The sequence below is a fragment of the Heptranchias perlo genome, chromosome 5 (genome assembly GCF_035084215.1).
Source record: "Heptranchias perlo isolate sHepPer1 chromosome 5, sHepPer1.hap1, whole genome shotgun sequence".
In the NCBI taxonomy this organism is placed as follows: domain Eukaryota; kingdom Metazoa; phylum Chordata; class Chondrichthyes; order Hexanchiformes; family Hexanchidae; genus Heptranchias; species Heptranchias perlo.
The window spans coordinates 86,141,962-86,157,660 of record NC_090329.1 but is presented as its reverse complement, the minus strand read 5'-3'; the positions used below and the strand labels follow the sequence as shown (position 1 = coordinate 86,157,660).

Genomic DNA, 15,699 nt, shown 5'->3' with positions numbered 1-15,699 from the left:
AGTATGGGTTGCATATTGTAACTTCCATCTGTCTATCTTCAAATACTAAATTGTTAGCTCAGCAATTTGAAAATGCTTCATTGTTTTTTTCACAAACTTTGATGCCTGATTTTCTCAGATCTGATTCTACACTTATATTAAAGATAGGCAAGGCCAGGTCTGTCTTAAATCTCCATCCATAAACTGGCTTAAAAATGTCATTTAATTATTATGAAAAAAATGGAGGCAATTCAATTGTTTTTCTTTCAAAAAAAATTGAGATTTATCCATTTATGCATTTGATAAAGTTCTACGTAAGATGCTTATGCCAAAGATGTGGAATTAAAGGTGATGTGACCACATGGATACAGTGATCATTGGTGATCAAAAACAAAAGGATAAAAGGAAGTTTCTTGCATTGGAATAATGTGAATGGTGTTCCACTGATGTTTATACAAAAAAATAGTTCTGGTATTACCACTGTTCCTAAAACTGGTTTCTTGGAATATTCAACTGCAAAAGTTGTTCATTAATAAACGAGTGCAGGATGGTATGGAGCTTCACTCTGAATGGCAGCATAGCTGTTAATCGATTATATATTAAAAATGGTCGGGTGGCAGCAAGGCACCAATTATATTGTGCTTTAAGGTGATACAATGAGGGTCACTTCATATAACCTATTGAGTACAGTGGAGCTCAACTAACGTTATGTGACAGCCCCACTGTACAAAGTGTCAACTTACTCATGATCCCCCGAGAACATTAAACTGGCCAAGCTGACTAGAAACTGTGAACATTCATTTTCATCCATTGGTTTTGCGTAGTCCAGTCAAGCCGGGTAGAGGTGGAGTGCAGAAAAACCATTGACTTTCTTGATGAACTCAATTAGCATGTCTTCCTTCAGTAATGACCCCTGCCGTAGTGGGAAGCAACCCAGACTTGGTCTTCCCCATCCCAATAAGCACTTTGGTCCTCTACCACCCCTGCTGAGAATCAACCTGGGCCTCACCTGTCACCTTCTCCCTGTTGAGAAGCAACTTGGGCTCCTCCTCCCACCACCCCCCTCTTCCAAGAGAAACTACTTGGGCATCCTCCCCCCACCCCCCCCAACTCCTGCAGCAAATCAGCACTGTGAGGAGGTGGGTCAAGAATTACTGCCCCAATCATTCTTGAGCCTGAATTATGCTCCAATCCATTGTTTGTCCCTCCCCTGACTTGTTCTCTGCCCCTTACGGCCAGTGGGCCTGTTGCTGGCTTGAAGCATTTTGTTTAGTGCTATGTGCCAGATGTCGGTGTGGAACAGGTTGGTGTGGATTGCAAATAGGGTGCAGGAGCAATGAATGGCTGAGTTGTACAGGCCAGTTTGGGAACGGCTTTGTGGATGGGTACAGCAGTAGTAAGGCAGAATTCTGGACGGCGTGATGAGAATTGCTTTTATAAAAATAAATATAGTGGCTTTGCCTAGAGCCGTACCAGGGGCCCGAAGGGAACTGCACCAAAACCACAGTCAGTGGCCTTGGAGCTAAAATCGAGACCCCCTGATAGAGATTGCTGCTTAGGGAACAAAGCTTAATATATACATTTCTGACAATTTGATATTCAGGTTGTAGGTCAGAACTCTGGCTTTGTCTTTTTTTTAAATCTGATTGGTAATGTCAGTTAACAGTCTGCAAGCATTCTATAAGTATTTTCTGTTGCTGGAGAGTTTCTCATTTTTTTCTTCATACTCTTTTTTTTTAAAAAATATGCCACAGAAATTTGTGTTCCGTTACCTTATCTGTAAGTATTTTTGGTATCTGTGTTTCAGGCTCCCTGACCATATAAATAACAGCTTGAAAATAATTATCCTGTCAAAATTTATCACAAAAAATGTTCTAAAGTTCACACTTGACAATATTTTGATGTCCTTGGGGAAAATAAACAAATAATTACTGTTCTAGAAACATAGAAAATAGGTGCAGGAGTAGGCCATTCGGCCCTTCGAGTCTCTCCACTATTCAATATAATAATGGCTGATCCTCTATCTCAATACCATATTCCTGCCCTCTCCCCATACCCCTTGATGCTTTTTGTGTCTAGAAATCTATCTAGCTCCTTCTTAAATTTATTTAGTGACTTGGCCTCCACAGCCTTCTGTGGTAGAGAATCACCACCATCTGAGTGAAGAGATTTCTCCTCATCTCAGTCCTAAATGTCCTACCCCTTTTCCTGAGACTGTGACCCCTCATTCTAGATGCCCCCCCCCCCCAAGCCGGGGGAAACATCCTCCCTGCATCCAGTCTGTCTAGCCTGTCAGAATTTTATATGTTTCAATGAGATCCCCTCTCATTCTTCTAAACTCGAGTGAACACAGGCCGAGTCGACCCAATCTCTCCTCATACGACAGTCCTGCCATCCCAGGAATCAGTCAGGTGAACCTTTGCTGCACTCCCGCTATGGCAAGTATATCCTTTCGTAGGTAAGGAGACCAAAACTGCACACAATACTCCAGGTGTGTTCTCACCAAGGCCCTGTATAACTGCAGTAAGACATTCTTGCTCCTGTACTCAAATCCTCTTGTAATGAAGGCCAACATACCATTTGCCTTCCTAACTGCTTGCTGCACCTGCATGTTTGCTTTCTGTGACTGGTTTACAAGGACAAACAGGTCCCTTTGTACATCAACATTTCCCAATCTATCACCATTTAAATAATACTCTGCCTTTCTGTTTTTCCTTCCGAAGTGGATAACTTCACATTTATCCATATTATACTGCATCGGCCATGTATTTGCCCACTCACTCAACTTGTCTAAATCGCCTTGAAGCCTCTTTGCATCCTCCTCACAACTCACGATCCCACTTAGTTTTGATTCATCAGCAAACTTGGAAATATTACATTTGGTTCCCTCATCTTTCTGTAATTTGCCTGCAAATTTGCTCCTCTATCTCCTTCCCACTATTTAGTGTCCTATAGTATACACCCAGTAGCATAATAGCTCCTTGATTGTTCCTTAATTCTAACCAAATAGATTATGTCTTTGTCCCGTCAACTACATCATTCCTTTGAAGTGCTATAATATTTTCTTTGATCATTACTGTCACCTCCCCCCTCCTTTCTTTCCCTATCTTTCCTGAATACCCTGGTAGCCAGGAATATTAAGTACCCAATCCTCCCCTTCATTGAGCCAGGTCTCTGTTAATGCCACTATATCATAGTCCCATGTGGCGACTTGTGCCTGCAGCTCACCAACCTTATTTACAACGTTACGTACATTTACATACATGCACTCTAAACTCATCTTAGATTGCCTCGCATTTGCTCCCTGTCTGATCCCTCCTATTTCTGAACTATTCTTTATTCTAATGCTACTTGTCTCTCCCGGTGCTCTGTGCACCTTGTTTCTCCTCTCTGCTGTTTCATCCTGGTGCCCATCCCACTTTCCACAAACTGCAACTCATTGAGAATACTGCTGCCCATGTCATTACCCACTCAAATTCTCGCAACTAGAGATCTGAGGCAGACTGGATAGACTTGGGCTTTTCCATTTGGAAAGAAGGTGTCTGTGAGGTGATCGTATTGAGGATAGTAAATAGCATGGAAAAAGTTGAAATATAAACAGAAATTGCTGGTAACACTTAGCAGGTCAGGCAGCATCTGGAGAGAGAAACAGAGTTCCTATTACAAGTCGATGTTTTGACGAAAGGTCAGCGACCTGAAGCGTTGGGCCAGAACTTGCACAGAGCGGCGTGGCAACGGTCGCTGCAACTCCTGCGAATTAAATTAACGAATGTACTTACTGCGGGCTCTGTGGTGTTGACTTACTTGATTGTGCACGATTTTTTCAAAATCAACTCAGCCTCTGAGCAGCGTAAGGTGATGCACATGGACCAGCCTGTGAGACTAGAAGACACGCCCACAAAATCTGTCAGGAGGAGAAGTCACGCCCACAAGCAGGCAAGCAAACTTCATTCATTTAAAGTTGGTATTCTGGAAGTCATTGTAAATTTAAAAAAATGAATAAAAAGCCAAAGAAATAATTGAATTAAATTAGTTTTCTTTAATTTTTAAAATTTTTTTAATGACCAAAAACTAAGGACCAAAAATGAGTAATATGAGACGCTACATCTTTTAAATTTAATTTTTAGTTGTTTGACAGTCATTAAGACTAACTGTGCTTTTAAAACTTAGTTTAGACCTGGTATTTTTAAATGTGCCTTTAGATGACGTAATTAGTTACTTTCCAGCTGGGCGGATGAGCAAGTTTGTGATTTTTCAGTGATTTCAATGATTGTAGCGTGCGATGGGCCTTTAATTCGCAGCTGTCAAATTGCCGGCGAAGCAATAGGAACAAGTTCACGATTTCTGCGTTTTAGTAAACGTGGGAACTTGCTCCTATGATTCGCCATTAAAAACAGACAGCGATGTTGAGCTCCTCCGTTACTTCGGGCGCAAATTCTGCCCCGTTAGCTCTGTTTTTCTCTTCACAGGTGCTTTCTGACCTGCTGAGTGTTTCCAGCATTTTCAGTTTTTATTTGAGTTTTCCAACATCTGCAGTATTTTGCTTTTGGCAAAATGTTTAATATCACTTTAAACTGTGGGAGCAGAACTAGAGAGACACAGGTACAAAATGTTAGGACTGATGTCAGAAAATTCTTTCTTCACATAGTGATCAATGTGTGGAATATGAAGTAGTGGAGGGGAAAAACCCTGAAATGGCCCTATGTGTTCTGGTGCATTTGACTGAGCAGTGCACGCTGCAGCGTTCATCACTTTGGTCACAAGCAAGAGTTTCAGTCCTGTGCACCTTTGTGTGGGACTATTTTAGTCGGCACTGCAATATATATTTTTCGAAAATTTAGATGGTCGTTTGCTTTCCAGTGCCTGCTACTAAGGCGGCGTTTATAGCAGCATTCGGTGGAAATGAAAGGAAGTTAACAGGCACGCATCCCAGGTGCTCGCCCAACACCTGCCAATCACCTGCGGCGCGAGCACAAAACCAGCAGGCTGCGCGGGAAAGGGATCCGACGATGAGGGCAACAATGGAGCGGTGGTGCGGCGGCTCGCGCCGGCTGCCCCGCAGAACGCGCGGTCCGGGACACGGGTCACGTGACAGGCGGCGGACACTTTCTTCCCTCCCCCCCCTCTTCCCTCCTCTTGTGGTGACAGCGCCGCCTGTGGCCACGACCAGCAACTGGGCCGAGCGCGTGACGCGCTGCGTGCAGACGGCGGTGGCTCTGCCACAATGTATCAAAGCCTGGGACTCAGTGTATCAGATGCACACAGAGAGAGAGAGAGAGAGGGGAATGAATGTTGGTTGTGTGGGAAATGGAAGGCAGAGTTAAAGGATGATTCCCCACCAGTACCACTACCACCATCATGTCAGGATCGCTGGATATACAAGCACATCGGGAATAGCTAAATAAAATTACAGCCAAGTAAAGCACGTGCTTATTGAGGTGAGTGAAAGTTATTCACACATTTTGTGTTTTTTTTTGGGGGGGGGTTTCCAATGTTTCTCAGCAATAACAGCAGCAAATGAGCATTGTGACTGAAGGCTGGCGTTATAACGTTCAAGGTATTGGGTTGTGTTGCATCTATCAGCCTGGTACACACCGCTGGGTTTCGTTATCGTAAATGTTGAATAAAACATATACAAAGAAATTGAATGTTTAAGTTTCTATTTGATTTTTTTTTGCTGTAGGACATGAAAATGCAGCCGGGGGCTAGATTGATAACCCCCGCCCCTGAATTTTTTTTAAAGGTGAAATCCGTTTTTTCTAGTATACCACTTTTTAGCTTTACAGTATAGTTTTACGGCAAAACAGGTAGAAATGGGACACTAAGTGACCTTTGCTTCAGTGGGAAAAATTGGTCGTGTCCAGGTCTAATAATCTAAATTTGTATAAAATAACAATAACAAAATCAAAATCTGTAAATTTTAAAAATAATTTCAAGTGAGTTAATATCTTTAATAGTTATATGAGTAACTCATAAAATGCAGTAATGCAGTATTTTTGATGAAAAAATAAATGTCAGTTCAGTCCAGCACGTTTCTGAAACACTGCATTTAAAAGGATATGTTTGTGGGGGGGAAAAAGCTTTTCTTTTACAAATTTGTGATGTTTTAATGTAAATTGCATCGAAATGAGAAAAACATCTCCAACACTTCTTTATAATGCTTTGTAAGACTTCTTAAAAAAAAGCTTATGAATATTTTCATGAAATTGATGTCTCTTTAAGAATTATTTTCACCGAGCAACTTCTGTTATAAAAAATGACCAATGACCTTCATCAATGACCTTCCCTCCATCATAAGGTCAGAAGTGGCGATGTTCGCTGATGATTGCACAGTGTTCAGTTCCATTCGCAATCCCTCAGATAATGAAGTAATCCGTGCCCGCATGCAGCAAGACCTGGACAACGTCCAGGCTTGGGCTCATAAGTGGCAGGTAACATTCGCGCCAGACAAGTGCCAGGCAATGACCATCTCCAACAAGAGAGAGTCTAACCACCTCCCCTTGACATTCAGCGGCTTTACCTTTGCCGAATCTCCCACCATCAACATGCTGGGGGGTCACCATTGATCAGAAACTAAACTGGACCAGCCACATAAGTACTGAGGCTACAAGAGCAGGTCAGAGGCTGGTTATTCTGTGGCGAATGACTCACTTCCTGACTCCCCAAAGCCTTTCCACCATCTACAAGGCACAAGTCAGGAGTGTGATGGAATACTCTCCACTTGCCTGGATGAGTGCAGCTCCAACAACACTCAAGAAGCTCGACACCATCCAGGACAAAGCAGCCCGCTTGATTGTTTAAGGTGGTGGATGGGATACCAATCACTCCCTCCACCACTGGCGCCCCGTGGCTGCAGCATGTACCATCTACAAGGTGCACTGCAGCAACTCGCCCAGGCTTCTTCGACAGCACCTCCCAAACCAGCGACCTCTACCACCTAGAAGAACAAGGGCAGCAGGCACATGGAACACCACCACCTGCACGTTCTCCCTCCAAGTCACACACCATCCTGACTTGGAAATATATCACCGTTCCTTCATCATCGCTGGGTCAAAATCCTGACACTCCCTACCTAACAGCAATGTGGGAGAACCTTCACCACACGGATTGCAGTGATTCAAGGCAGTGGCTCACCACCACCTTGGAGCTATTAGGGATGGGCAATAAATGTTGGCCGTGCCAGTGATGCCCACATCCCATAAATGAATAATAAAAAAAGGTCAACATTGGAGGGTGTTAAGGACAAGGGTTTTGAATCGATGGGTGGGGCATGAGGAGCTAATGTAGATCAGCAAGAATAGGGGTGATAGGTGAGTGGGATTTTATGAGGATGAAAAAGCTCCAAATCAGTTGGCAGTTACGTAGTGGAGCTCACGAGGCCAATGAGAAGGGTATTGGAAAAGTTGAGTCTGAAAATGACAAAGGCATGGATGAGAATTTTAGCAGAGTTGGAATAAGGTAGAAGCCAAGACAGACAGTGTTTCTGAGGTATAAGTATGCAGTGATAGTGATGTACTAATGTTGGGTTTGAAGTTCAACGCAGGATCAAATAACACATTATCAGGTAAGCTGGAGACGTATGGATGCGGGGGCTGCAATGTAGAGGCCCTGGTATGTTTCTATCAGGATTGATTCGAGCTTGCCAATGTTGCTCTGCAGAAAACCTTGAATGATCCACAACTTGATCTCAGACTAACAGCCTGACAGCACAATAGTCATGGAATCAAGGTCGGTAGTGGAGAAGTAGAGGGATTTGGGGGCTTGGAAGAGCTGCTGGAAAGGGAGCTTGGGGCTAGTTTATTTTTCCAGGAGCAGAGTATGATTGAGGAAAATAGGGAGATGTTGACAGGGAGTTTGGAGGGCAGTAAATGATGATGACCTCGAAGGAGGAGCGGTAGAGGGTGAGGTGTTTGAATGTGAAGGAGTCGGAGGAATAAAAGGACAGGTTGAGGTGGGACCTAGATATGACAGTCATGCTGCCACCAAAATGATTTTTGTGGGAAATATGGTACAATGTGTAACTGGTTGGTAATCTCGATGAAGAAAAAGGAATCACTGTCAGTGAGCCAGGTTTTGAGCCAAATGTTGATGGATTCATGCAAGATCAGTTCATGGATGGGGAAGGCATGGTTTGAGTAAAAGCTATATTTGTCACATCGGGGTATAAGTTTAGCTCTATTCTCTCATCTCTCCTGAAACCATTGAATTCGACTGGGATACAGTTCAACAGGCTCTGGTAACCTTCTGTAGCTCATTAATGTGGCCCATTTTCATGTGTGAGTCTGGACAGTAAGTGTTGGTCTGCTATTCTTCTATGTAGGACATTAGGAGTTGCCTGTGGTGACCGGCCCTCCCTTTGTGAAACTGCTTAGTCACCACTGGGCACCTTTCTAACTAAGATCAGTAACTTGCCTTTTGGGGAATCATAGCATTGAACGCATCACTCAGCACTGTATGTTAATGTGAATTGTGTATCCTCCATCAGAGACATGGGCTGGAGGTAGGAAAACATGTGAACTGTCAGAAACATAAATTAGGGCTCTGATGCTGCGCACATTTTAATTAAAGATCTGCACTTGTATATTTTTAGTTATTCTCCTTGACTGAGCAAAGTGTCAGTATCATGTATTTATTCAATTTCTGTATACATTTAACAAAAAATCTAAGATGTTTATACATTGTATAATGTGATTTGCTGGGATTCACAGACCGCTTAAGTATATTTCTCAGCACTGTTGTGAATCATGTGTCCTGGGATGACTATTCCATTCTCTGGGAAAAAATACCTTCAGAACTGTTTAAAGACAATTTATGCTGAGTAGTTATTTACCCTTTGGATTTGATGTATTTCAACTTTTAGGTGGAAACCTCACATCCAAATTACTTGGAGATCTTCAATCAGCTATCAAATCGAAATGGCCTGGTCTATGACTCTTTGAAGCAAATTCGTTTCTGTGAAGTCAAATAGAACCTGGTTAAAATAAAAAAGTTGACAAAAAAGTGGTAGGATGGGGAGACTTTTAGAGACAATAATCTGGGACAAAATTAATTGGCACTTGGAAAAGTATGGGCTAATAAATGAAAGTTTGACTAACTTGATTGAGTTATTTGATGAAGTGACGGAGAGGGTTGATGAGGGTTGTGTACATGGACTTTCAAAAGGTATTTGATAAGTACCACATAATAGACTTGTTAGCAGAATTAAAGCCCATGAGATTAAAGGTGTAGTGGCAGCATGGATACAAAATTGCCCAAGGGTCAGAAAAGAGAGAGTAGTGTTGAATGGTTGGTTGTTTTTCAGAATGGAGGGAAGTATACAGTGGTGTTCCCCAGGGGTCAGTATTAGCACCACTGCTCTTTTTGATATATATTAATGACCTGGACTTGAGTATATAGGGTACCATTTCAAAGTTTACAGTTGACTCGAAACTCAGAAATATGGTAAACAATGTGGAGGAAAGTAACAAACTTCAGAAAAGATATAGACAGACTGATGAAATGGGCAGACACATGGTAGATGCAATTTAACGCAGAGAAGTGTGAAGTGATACATTTTGGTAGGAAGAATGAGGAGTGGCAATATAAGCTAAATGGTACAATTTTAAAGGGGATGCAGGAACAGAGAGAACTGGGGGTGCACATAAACAAATCTTTGAAGGTGGCAGGACAAGTTGAGAAAGCTGTTAAAAAAACATATGGGATCCTAGATTTTATTAATAGAGGCATAGAGTATAAAAGCAAGGAAGTTATGCTAAACCTTTATAAAACACTGGTTAGGCCTCAGCTGGAGTGTTCAATTCTGGGCACCACACTTTAGGAAGGATGTCACGGCCTTAGAGAGAGAGTGCAGAAGAGATTTACTGGAATGGTACCAGGGATGAGGGACTTCAGTTATGTGGAGAGATTGGAGAAGCTGGGGTTCCTTTAGAACAGAGAAGATTAAAGGGTGATTTGATAGAGGTGTTCAAAATCATTAATGGTTTTGACAGATTAAATAAGGAGAAACTGTTTCCAGTGGGAGAAGGGTCGTAACCAGAAGACACAAATTTAAGGTGATCAGCAAATGAGTCTGAGGTGACATGAGGAAACATTTTTTTACGCAGTGACTTGTAATGATCTGGAATGCACTGCCTGAAAGGGTGGTGGAAGCAGATTCAGTAGTAACTTTCAAAAGGGATTTGGATAAATACTTGAAAGGATACCATTTACAAGGCTATGGGTAAAGAGCAGGGGAATGGGACTGGTGGGATAGCTCTTTCAAAGAGCCAACGCAAGCACGATGGGCTGAATGGCCTTCTCCTGTGCTGTACCTACTGTGATAATATGAAATGGATAGGGTTGTAATGAAAACGAACACAGTTCAAAGGCATTCAGATTAAAATGGGAAGTGTTGCTTTATACTAAACAGCAAGTAGGTTATGTTTAGTTGTTATTTTGTAAATGATCTGTGATTCATTATGAGCACTGTTTCTTGGTTTTTAAGAAATGCATTCTGTAAACATGGGATCAGCTTCCATATGCATTCAGATGATGCCTTGCTTTACCTCTCCACCATCATCCTAAATTTTAGGACTGTTTGCTGTGCTGCCCTACTCCTTGTCCAACATCAAGTCGTGGATGAGCCAGAAATGTCTAGCTCTGGTCTCAAATTCTGCAATGCTCTCCTCAAAGGCCTCCCAAATTAAACAAATCCCGACGTATCCAGAACTCTGCCACCCACACCCTATCCTGTACTAATTCCTGCTCACCGATCATCCTTTCCAACCTCTGGTGGCTGCTGGTGTCCCAGCACATTGATTTCAAAATCTTTGTCCTCATCGACAAATTCCTCCATGGCCTTGCTTTCCCAGCCTCCTCCAGCCCTACATCTTTGCATTCCTGCTCCCCTCTTTCAACTCTGTGCTGTGTTTTTTATTCCCCATTCCCCCTTCCATTTGTGGCCTTGGGTGGCAGAGCCTTCCCCTGCACTCTGGAATTTTCTTCCTACATGAGGCATCTGCATAATGAGTATTTGAGTTTCATTGTTGTACTCAGTTGCTGTGAATGCTCGCAGCGTATTGCCTTCAAAATTTTACGTGTGATAAATTGTATGTTACAGCATGTGATTTAAGGTCAAATTTTCATCGTCTAGAAGATGTTTCAAAATTCACCAGAGAAAATTACTAATTTTCAGTGCCATTTTTACATAGCATTACATACATAGAACGTGCAGCACAGAAACAGGCCATTCGGCCCAATAGGTTCATGCGGGTGTTAATGCTCCACACGAGCCTCCTCTCTCCCTACTTCATCAACCCTATCAGTATATCCATCTATTCCTTTCTCCTTCATGTGTTTATCTAGCTTCCTCTTAAATGCATCTGTGTTAGTCGCCTCAACTTGTGGTAGTGAGTTTCACATTCTAACCTCTCTCGGGTGAAGATGTTTCTTCTGAATTCCCTATTGGATTTATTAGTGACTATCTTACATTTATGGCCCCTAGTTCTGGTCTTCCCCCACAAGTGGAAATATCTTCTTTACATCTACCCTATCAAACCCTTTCATAATCTTAAAGACCCCAATCATGTCACCCCTCTATCATGTCACCCCTCAGTATTCACTTTTCTAGAGAAACGACTCCGCCTGCTCAATCTTTCCTGATATGTATAACCTCTCAGTTCTGGTATTATCATAGTAAATCTTTTACACACCTTCTCTAGTGCCTCTATATCCTTTTTATAATATGGAGACCAGAACTGTGCATAGTACTCCAAGTGTGGTCTAACAAAGATTCTATACAAGTTTGACATAACTTCTCTGCTTTTCAATTCTATCCCTCTAGAAATAAACCCCAGTGCTTGGTTTGCTTTTTTATGGCCTTATTAACCTGTGTCGCTACTTTTAGTGATTTGTATATCTGTACCACCAGATCCCTCTGCTCCTCTACCCCATTTAGACTCTTATTATCCAAGCAGCATGTGGCCCCCTTATTCTTCCTATCAAAATGTAATACCTCACAATTATCTATATTTGAAATTCATTTGCCAATTACACGCCCATTCTGCAAGTTTATTAATGTCTTCCTGTACTTTGTCTTGGTCCTCCTTGGTATTAACTATAAACCCCAATTTGGTGTCGTCTGCAAATTTTGAAATTGTACTTCAGATTCCCAAGTCCAAATCATTTTGGTCCCAGCAGTGATCCTTGTGGAACACCACTTCCCACCTTTTGCCAGTCTGAGTAACTACCTTTAACCCCTCTCTATTTTCTGTTTTGTAGCCAGCTTGCTATCCATTCTGCTACTTGTCCCCTGACTCCACATGCTCTGACCGTATTAATGAGTCTACTCAATGCAGTATCTTTTATTGAAGGCCTTTTGAAAATCCAAATATATTACATCTACTACATTACCCTTGTCTACTCTTTCTGTTAATTCTTCAAAGAATTCAATAAGGTTGGTCAAGCATGACCTTCCCTTTTGAAATCTGTGCTGGCTATTCTTTATTATATTTTTGGTTTCTGAATGTTTTTCTATTACATCTTTGAGTAAAGATTCCATTATCTTTCCTACCACCGGTAATTGATCTATAGTTCCCTGGACTGGCTCTATCTCCCTTTTTTAAATATAGGAATTACATTAGCTGTCCACCAGTCCTCTGGGTATTCCCTTTTCTAATTAATTTTTATATATATGTAATAGTGTCTCTTCCCTAACTTCTTTTAATATATGCAGATGCAATCCATCCAGACCAAGGATTTTATCCTCTCTAAGTTTGATTTGTTTATCAGTTATCTCTTCCCTTTATATCTTAAATGTCTTTATACCTTTTTTGATCTCTTGTTCTAATGTCATACCAACCATGTTAGTCTGGTAAATACTGAGGCAAAGTAATCATTTAATATTTCTGCCATTTTGCTGTCATTACCTGTGAATTTATCATATGTATCCCTTATTGGCCCTATCCCTATCCTGACTTTTCTTTTGATATTTATGTGTCTGTAGAATAATTTACTATTTTTTTTTATGTTACTTGATAATTTAATTTCCTAGTTTCTCTTTGCCTTCCTAATTTTTTTTTAAACTTCTTTCCTAATCTTTTCATATTCCCTTTTGTCATCCTCCTTTATTGTCTATGTGCTTAGTGTATGCCTTTTCCTTTAGTTTCAATGTTGCCCTTATTTCTTTATTCATCCACGGTGTATCATTACTGGCCAGTTTGTTCTTGCTTTTTAGTGGGATATATTTTTCCTGGACTGTCTTGATCACCATTTTAAATGTTTCCCACTGCTGTTCTATTTCTTTGTTTATCAGGCAGTACAAAGAAGGTTCACTTGGTTAATCCCGGGGATGAGGGGGCGGACATATGAGGAGAGGTTGAGTAGAATGGGACTCTACTCATTGGAGTTCAGAAGAATGAGAGGCGATCTTATTGAAACATATAAGATTGTGAAGGGGCTTGATCGGTGTGGATACGGTAAGGATGTTCCCAAGGATGGGTGAAACTAGAACTAGGGGGCATAATCTTAGAATAAAGGGCTGCTCTTTCAAAACTGAGATGAGGAGAAACTTCTTCACTCAGAGGGTAGTTGGTCTGTGGAATTTGCTGCCCCAGGAAGCTGTGGAAGCTGCATCATTAGATAAATTTGAAACAGAAATAGACAGTTTCCTAGAAGTAAAGGGAATTAGGGGTTACGGGGAGCGGGCAGGAAATTGGACATGAATTTAGATTTGAGGTTAGGATCAGATCAGCCATGATCTTATTGAATGGCGGAGCAGGCTCGAGGGGCCGATTGGCCTACTCCTGCTCCTATTTCTTATGTTCTTATGTTCTAGTACATTTTTTCCAGTTTATTTTCCCTAGTTCCATTCTCATCCCCTGAAAATCAGCTTTTTTCCAATTTATTACTTTTGTCTTTGTCTTACTCATGTTCTTTTCAATCCTTATCTTAAACCTTATTATGTTGTGACTGCTATTGCCTAGATAATCCCCTGTGCTTACTTCTCTTATCTGTTCTGGTTCATTTCCCATTACTAGATCCAGCAGTGCTTCCTCTCTTGTTGGGCCTTTTTACATACTAGGTAAGAAAGGAGTCCTGCACACATTGCAAAAATTCCATTCCCTGTACCCCTTTACCTATCTCTTCTTGCCAGTTTACTTGGGGGTAGTTAAAATCTCGCATGGTAATTCCATGTCCTTTACTCATTTCACGTATTTGCTTACATATTTCCTCCTCCACCTCCTTTCCACTATTAGGTGTTCGGTCTGTAGTATACCCCTATTTCATTTCTGAATCGTTGCAAATGAAATTACTGTAGCACTATCGCAAGAGTGTTGTACTGAAGCTAGCCGGACTATTGATAATTTTGCCTGGTTTTCCAGTGTTAATTGTGTTGTGGCTTTCGGGTCTTCCAGATGGGCTATGGATTGAGTGTACAAACTAATTTTGCCATTCCTATGATTGTTTACTTTGTATCTATTTCATTGCATTGAGAAACTTAGTTGGGATTTGAAACACCATCATGCAAATCAAAAACAAAACTCCCAATCTTGACGGAATCTGAGCAGAAATCTATAGGTGTTGCCATGGCATGCTCTGCAACAAACTTTAGTTGATCTTTCAAATTATCTGCAGCGTTCTGCTGCAGAATCTAAAAGGTCCGATCTTCACCACATTCTCCAAGTACAGAGGTGAGAAATCTAACTGCAGCAATTACTGTGGCATCTCACTATTACCAGATTCTTGCACATCTGCTTGTATCATCGGATAACAAACATTGCATACACTGTTACGAGTGTAAGATAAATATAAAGAAATGCCAAGAACAGAACTTGGACCAATACAAGATTTTTGTTGATCTAATCAAGGGTTTCAACATTGTTAGTTGTCATAAATGCTTATTCTAAGCATATTTAGTCTAGTTTTCTCAGTAATGATTTATGATATCAAAAGAGTCTTAAAACAGGAACACCCATTTGCTTCTGCATATCTGGCAGGCTATTGATCCTGAACAGTTTATGTACATCCAAGCTGTCATCTGTAAATATTGTTTGCGTGTGATTGCGCACTAGAGATGCACACCTAGGAAGTGGTCATGAAGCTTGTTGGTAGCTGTGAACCAACTTCATGTTGAACAGGTGCTGCCTTACCAGGCTTCAAGGAAACAAAAGTAATTACTAGCCTTAATGGGTAAACTTGGCAACTTAGCTTCCTTAAGTACTTTGGTGTCAGGATCATTGTCTTCCTACTTAATATTTAGAATACAGTGGAGAAACTGGATGTGAAAAGAGTTTAGTCTTCTCCCATGACTGCTGTAGGTGGCCCTGGTCTGTGAAGCATGCTCAGAATGCATGTAGATCCATATCTTGGTGTTCATACACACCTCCAGTGGCTTGGTCATCTATATTGGATGAAAGATGGATGTATTTATTTCAAAGGATCTTCTGTATGGAGAACTTGCAGGTCCTTCAAGGTTGCTGGATATCCTGGGCTCGGGTTTAAAGCCATTTGCAAGAGGGACTTGAAAACTTTTAACATCGATACCACAAGCTGGGGAGATGTGATGGGAAGCCAAAGAGGCTGAAGAGAGATAGCTGAGAGAGAGGAAAGAGAAGAGAGCAGAGAGGAAAGTACATCAGGCTTCAAGAGTTAATACTGTGCTGGCTTCATCATCCGGCCCTGCAATTTATGCTTACGCCATCTGTGGCAAGGACTGTCGCTCGAGAATTGGACTCTTCAGCC

At 41.5% G+C, this 15,699-nt stretch overlaps 1 protein-coding gene across 1 annotated transcript in view; it reads left to right on the top strand.

Annotated features, from left to right (window-relative positions):
• The first annotated feature begins 5,256 nt into the window (after window positions 1–5,256).
• gpr63 (G protein-coupled receptor 63) overlaps window positions 5,257–15,699 on the top strand; it is a 112,038-nt gene continuing 101,595 nt past the window's right edge. The window contains exon 1 of the mRNA XM_067983833.1: window positions 5,257–5,417. The gene's annotated coding sequence lies outside the window, so the exon portion shown is untranslated. The remainder of the gene's footprint in view (window positions 5,418–15,699) is intronic.